Raw genomic sequence first — 7,495 nt, 5'->3', positions numbered from 1 at the left:
ATTCTGTATTCAAGCGCTATCTGTCAAAGTTTGGAGTTTTAATTGTGAAATGTAATTTCCACCTAATTTAATCATGTAGCACAAAACTGAAACAAGCCTTAACTTAGTAATTTTTATTCCAATATAATTGTTTAGAGCTCTATTATTTCAGTTTATATTATCACTGTTAATTTCATGAAGTAAATGTTTAAATGTATGTGTACTGATGCAAAACCCTTGTCTACTGATAATATTTCTAACTTTAAGTTAGAACGTGAAAGGAATTAAAAGAATTCTGTCTGTTGTAAATGGAAATCATTGTGCCTATTTTGAATATTAAATTATGTTTGGAATGGCAAATTGTATTTAACAGGTATGGGTGCATGAATTCCTGATATCACTGATTACTGGAGATTACCATATAGAAATGAAACATTATCACCTACAGTACTAAAACTTCCTACTATATTTCAAAATAATTCCAAGTATTCTCCATCAATCTTAGATCCTATAATGGGTTGATGTTATAAAATGATAAACAAACGATGCCATATTATTATTTCTTTTTATGGTGACTTGCTAAACTTAGTTGCTGAGAATGATAAGTCATGAAAATGAAACACTTTCCATCAGGGCAAGGAAAATTCAACACTATTTGAATTACCTTTGCCACTCTCAAATTCTGGACATGAGGCCAAAATGGCATTGATGACTTTCTTAGCGAATATTATGTATTTTAAAAATATATCATAATCTTATTTCCCCAGCAAGTAACTGTGCTTTTAGAGACAAATCTCCAAAATCTCCAGGTACTTTGCTGGTAATTACTTGTCATGTGTCTCAGTGATCGCTGATCCTTTTCAAGTCACCCTTCAGGGAAATACAAAGTACGGAAAAAAATAAGAAATGAATTACCAAAAACAGCTTTAAACATTAACACATGATTTTCTTTGTAATTTTCAAACTCTACAGAGCACTTCCACTGCAAAGCCTTCCTTAAAATCCAATTATTGGTTTGATTCTGGAAAGAGTAAGTATTATGAACAAAAATAGACACAGTTTCTTGATCAAATTTAACCTTAAAAAAAGTTTGTGTCATTATGTGTAATTTAACAGCTGTTACTGAAGAGAATGATTCCTTTTCTGTAGAATAAGAGATCAGGTTGAGCTTGAATTTTAATTGCTAGTAAATTTCCAGTGGGAAAGTGCATTTGAGTTCATTCTCAGCCTACTCGAAAGCCTGGCAGATTTTAATGGCCAAGCTTCATTCAAGTACTCAGTTGTTTTCTCAATGGGTGTCTGCAGGAAACTTCCCTTGATTCTTAGCAGGTATATACTTCATTCTCAAACCCATCTTCTGTGTGTTCCTGTGATTGAGAAAGACTAGGGTTGCTAGTCACAAGCCTGAAGCACACCAGCTTCTCCTGACCATCTCAAAGGAAAGGTTTTACACTCACACATCCAAAGAGTCTTTACTCTCAAATCTGTTTCTGCCTATAGCTGCTTTAGCTCCTCTGTTTCAACTGCCAAACACTATCTGGTGTAAACTGCGAGCAGTTCTATTGATATGACAGGACATCAATTTGCACAAATTTATTAGGCTCTTGTCTGCTTTGAACAAGTATTTTCACTTGCAAAATCAGAAATGATGGAGGTCTGAGAGGGAAAATAACCCATTCTTTTCTAACTGATGGGTCAAACTAGAACAATATAATTTGCAGTGTACCAAACAGCATGATGTGCTCCACAGGTGTAGAATCTTTTTTCAAATATTAGAAACATAGGAATACACTAACTGAATAGTCAAATTCACCTTGATGAAAATGCAATAACTGATGGGTTTAGATTGATCCAGGTTTTTCACACGTAACTGTCACCATAACTGTCTCTTGCATATCATAGCCAAATTCTTTACAAGACCAAGAACTTTGAAAATCTCACCTTGCATCTTATAAAATCATAGAATCCCTGGAGTGTAGAAGCAGGCTATTCAGCCCATTGACCCTTCAGGGAGCATCCCACATGCACCATTCGCTTTAACTCTGCATTTCCCATGGACAATCCATCTAATCTACACATCTTTGGATTGGGAGAGGAAACCAGTTTTTACTAGTTTTCTAAAAACTGAAAGAACTACGGGTGCTGTAAATCAGAAACAAAAACAGAAGTTGCTGGAAAAGTCAGTAGGTCTGGCAGCATCTATGAAGAAAAAAATCAGAGTTAATGTATGGGATCTGGTGATTCTTTCTCGAGCATTTTTCTGCCCAGATGCTGCTGGACCTGCTGAGCTTTTTCAGCAACGTCTGATTTTGTTTACTGGTTTTCTCTTAATTTACACTGTTTTGGCAGCCATTGCTGCAGCTTCCTCCTGGTTTTTAAGACACAAAACACGAGGAACCTCAAAAATACCTTGACTTGGATGTCCTTTAATAATGCTGTGCAAATAACATTTGTTCTACACCATGGAAAGTTATCATTATAAGCCACTGTAAAACATTTATATTCGATGTGCAACAGTATTGTCAGTGGTGTAATCTTGTTTTATTGATTCCAGTTTCTGAGTCTCTAAAAAAAGACATTACCCAATGCACAAAAATTGAGTGCTTTTGTCTATAATTTTTATCTTCACTATTTTATCAGAGGTTCTAAACCATTTAAAATAAGAACAGAACACTTTGCATGATGGAGCCCCCTACGAGAGGCTTCATCTACACAGCATAGTTGCTGTAATGATCCTACCACAGTCTATCTCCAATATTTCAACTGGTGCATAGGAAAGCACCAAGTTGCACAAAATTCATCTTAAAAGTTATCAGACATTGGAACTGCTTGTTGAGCTGATGGGTGTTTGTTAGTATTGCATGTTTCACTGACAAAGCTTAAGGTTTGATCTTGTGGTTGCCCCTGGTAGCCGCTTGCTTTCCTAAACCTTCTTCCACATCAAGCCAGACATAACTTTCAGGAGGAATTTTCCCATGATCTTGGTGTTCAGCTGCACCAAACAGTCTAGTCTATTCATGCTCGGTGTTATATACCTCCTAAGCGACAGTTTGGACCTTCTCTGAAATGCCTCCAATGAAAATATATCTTATCTTTGATAAGGGGATGAAACTGTTCACAATATTCCAGGTTTGGTCTGATTAATGCCATTTTTCATTTTAGAACTCAAGCCAGCTTTTAGTGTGGCTGTTAAGTTGCACTCTTACTCTATTTAACTAATATTCATCTCCTCTGCTCTTCCTGCCAAAGTTTATAACATCAAATCATCCCATATTTTATTCTGTCTGCAAGATTTTTGCCTTCTAGCCTAACCTGTCTATATCCCTTTGTGCAATCTTCACCACTTGCCTTCCCAACTATTTTTGTGTCATCTGCTAATGTGATGATTGTACATTCATGTTTTCCTTCCAAGTCATTAATATATATTGTAAATGACTGTGGTCCCAGCACTGCTTGCTATAGCACTCCACTAGTTATAGTGACCTATTGTCAAAGAGCATGAAATTGTCCCCCCTTTATCTAAAGGTACTAAGTCATTGTTGCATAGGCTCCAGAGCAATTTGTCCAAAGCTAGAAAATTGGATTAGTGCAGACAGATCTTTGTTGACCAGCATGGATATAAAGGGCCGAGCAACTCCTTTCAGTGTTGTAAATGGCCAAATCTATAATTAATGTAGATAATGTCACTAAGTTGTATCAAATTTATTGATAATTTTCTTTCAGAAAGTTACAGTTTAACTTGTAAGCTACACTCAGGCAATAAAAACCCATCTTTACTGTTATACTCTGAATTAACTGCTGCAGCTCAATAGATAACATTGCCTCTCTTTGTCTGCAGAAGAAATTATAAAACAAAAAACAATTTACTGCATGAGAAACAATTTTAGAAGCTTTTTGAGAAGAAATCATTGTTTCTGTTAGAAATATATAAAACTTGTGATATCATGCACCTAGTAAACACATTGATTTATTGAATGGGACTAGCAAAGTTATTCACTATTCACTGCGGCCATAACTTACATCAACTTAAAAAAAGCACCAAACATTTGGTATGAATCATAGAATCCCTACAATGTGGAAGGATGCCATTTGGCCCATTGAGTCTGCATTGACACTCTGAAGATCAGACCACTCAAATCCAGCCCCCTACCCTATGCCCATAACCTCTAATTTACTGTGGCTAATCCATCTAACCTGATCATCCCTGGACACTATGGACAATTTCGAATGGCCAATCCCCTAACCTGTAGATCTTTGGACAGTGGGAGGAAACCAGAGCATCTGGTGGAAGCACACACAGACTTGGGAGCAAAAGGCCAACAAATGAGCCACGATGTCACCCAAATGGCAATTGGTTGCACAGTCATTCAGTTATGACATTGATAGTATTGGAATTATTTAAACACATCGATTCTTTACATAGATATGCAAGTAAACCAGATCATCTGCTTTAGCAGATCGTATCATTGTAAGTTGTCAGAGGATATCTTCGCTAATCTTTTAGAATCAAATTCTTTATTTCTCTCCTTCCTTCCCCTAAATACAGTAATTCCTGCTTCATGTCTGCTAGGATCTCACATATTTGTGAACTTGAAATGTTTTCAACAATGTAAGATTGAACTAAAGAGGTAGCTTAATCCCTAAGATCCAATCAGGTGTATACTGATTAACTTTGTGGGAAGCTAGGGAAGTGATTGCTGAGATATTTGTTTCATTGATCGCCATGGGTGAGATGCCAAAACAGTAGAGAGTGGCTAATGTGGTGCCATTATTCAAGAAAAACGTGGTAAGGAAAAGCCAGTGAATGAATGACTGTTGAGACTGACATCAGTGGTGGGTAAGTTGTTGAAGGGGTTTCTGAGGGACAGGATGTACATATATTTGGAAAGGCAACAACTGATTAGGTACAATCAACATAGGAAATCTTGTCTCACTAACTTAATTGAGTTTATTAAAGAAGTGACAAAGAAAGTTGCTGAGATCAGTATGGTGGACACAGTTGAATGCCACGCTGAAGTCCATACAGACAAGGTTCCACATGGCAGACTGGTTAGCAACGTTAGATCACTTGGAATCCAGGGAAAGACAGCCATCTGGATACAAAATTGGCTTACACAGAGAAGATACTGGTGGAAAGTTGTTTTTTGGGCTGGATGTCTGTTTCCTGTGGTGTTTTGTAAGGATTGGCACTGGGTCCACTGCTTTTTGTCATTTATCTAAATGTCAATATGGGAAGAATGATTAATAAGTTGGCAATCATACTAAAATTGGTGGTTTAGTGCACAGTGAAGAAGGTTATCTCAGAATAAAATGGGACATTGATCTGGTGGGTCGACGGCCAGGGAAGATGGAGTTTAATTTAGACAATTGTGAGGCGTTGTATTTTGGTAAAGCAAATCAGGGCAGGCCTGATAAACTTAATGTTCAGGCCCTGTTGCCCAACCAAAAGGCTTTGTGTGCTGGTTCATAGTTTTTCGAAAGTGGAGTCACAGATAGATAGGATAGTAAGAAGGTGTTTGGTACACTTGTCTGTATTGATCAGTGCACTGAGTATAGGAATTGGGATGTCATGTTATGGCTGTAGCAGACATTGATTAGGCCACTTTTGAAATACTGTGTTCAATTCTGGTCTCCATGCTATAAGCAAGATGTTAAACTTGAACGGGTGCAAGAAGTCTTTACTTTTGGCTGTTGCCAAACTTTGAGGGTTTGAGCTAACAGGATAGGTTGAATAGGCTGGGGCTATTTTCCCTGGAGCATTGGAGGGTGAGTGATGACCTTATAGAGGCTTATAAAATCATGAGGGGCACAAATAGGTGAACAGCCATCTTCTTTTCCCCAGGATAGGGGAGCCCATGGGTTTAAGGTGAGACGGGAAATATTTAAAAAAGACCTAAGGGGCAAACTTTTTCACGCAGAGGGTGGTGCATGTATGGAATGAGCTACCAGAGGAAATGGTGGCGGCTGGTACAATTACAACATCTAAAAGGCATCTGGATGTGTATATGAATAGAAAACGTTTAGAGGAATACAGACCAAATGCTGGCAAATGGGATTAGAATAATTTAGGATAGCTGGTTAGCATGGACGAGTCAGACCAAGGCAGTCTGTTACATGATTCTATGACCTTGTTCACTGAAAATTTGCTTGAAATTTTCCTCAGGAAACTAATGGACTGGTTTGATCTCCTTCCATAACTCAGGTCAGCGTGGAGCAATAGGATTTTTAACGAGAGTAAACCTTGGTATCCAGGGAAGATGCAATAACTGCAAAGTCTGACCATCATTTACGGGCTCCTACAGTCAAAGATGCTCGTCGAGACACACGATAATGCTTTTGCTGCTGAAATGCCCTGGCTACACACTCTGCATACAGGTTCTCCTTCCCATTTTTGTGTAGCTTGATATAACATATTCCCTAGGTTCCAAAATGCAAAAATAAAAACTGAAATTTGTGGAAAATCTCAGCAGGTCTGGCAGTATCTGTGGAGAGAAATCAGAGTTAACCGTTCTAATGACCGTTCTTCAGAACAGATTGTAGCTTGGAACAGATTGGTTTTCATGCAGCAGATCGGGTCTTGGGGATTGTCGGCAGCGGGGTGTGTGTGTGTGTGTGTGTGTGTGTGTGTGTGTGTGTGTGTGTGTGTGTGTGTGTGTGTGTGTGTGTGTGTGTGTGTGTGTTTCGTAAGTAATAGGTGGAGACAGAGCCCAAAGAGAGAGAAAAACAGTTGGACAGACAAATGGATGGATAAAGGTCAATCTGGAAGAATGAATAAAAACTGAAAGAGCTACAGATGATGTAAATCAGGAACAGAAAGAGAAGTTGCTGGAAAAGTTTAGCAGGTCTGGCAGGTTAACTCTGGGAGAATGAATAGTTGCTAATGGGGTCTCTTAGTGGCTAACAATGAGTTGTGTGTGTAGCAGGTCACGCAATGATAAGACCTAGTGTGTTGGGGTCGGGGTAAGGTTATGGCAGAAAGTGTGTTCCCAAGCAGTAAATGAAGTGCTGTTCCCAGCACCCACAGTTCCTTTGCTTTCCCCACTCCCCCACAAAACAATGATCATTTGGGGGCATCCCTTGTGTCCTTGAACTTTTACAACAAAATCTTCCATAATCAAGAAAGCAAAATAGGAAAGGAGAAAAAAAGTCTTGCGCTTTATCAATCAAATGAATTTAACTTGGCCTGTGGGTCAGTACAAAATGCTGAGTGAACTTCAAAACACAGGAAAATTTGGTAAAATACTTCATTAAAGGCCACATACTCGAAAAAGTTTAAACACTTCCACAGTTAATGTAACTAAGACTTTTGGAATGGTTATTCTAAATGTTATAACTGCTGCTGCAATGCAATAAATTATTAATGTGATAAGGCTGCTGTAAAATTGCTGCCTGTTGCTGTGTAAAAATCATCTGTGAAGTATTGTTATAATGAATTTCTTCCTTGTATGTTTCATTCTTTTTAATAAATAACACATTAACCCTTACAAAAGGAATGGATCTTTGAGAAGTAGTTTCA

Source organism: Stegostoma tigrinum, chromosome 4 (genome assembly GCF_030684315.1).
Source record: "Stegostoma tigrinum isolate sSteTig4 chromosome 4, sSteTig4.hap1, whole genome shotgun sequence".
NCBI classification, from domain to species: domain Eukaryota; kingdom Metazoa; phylum Chordata; class Chondrichthyes; order Orectolobiformes; family Stegostomatidae; genus Stegostoma; species Stegostoma tigrinum.
The sequence above is the reverse complement of the archived record's forward strand: the minus strand, read 5'-3'. Positions refer to the sequence as shown.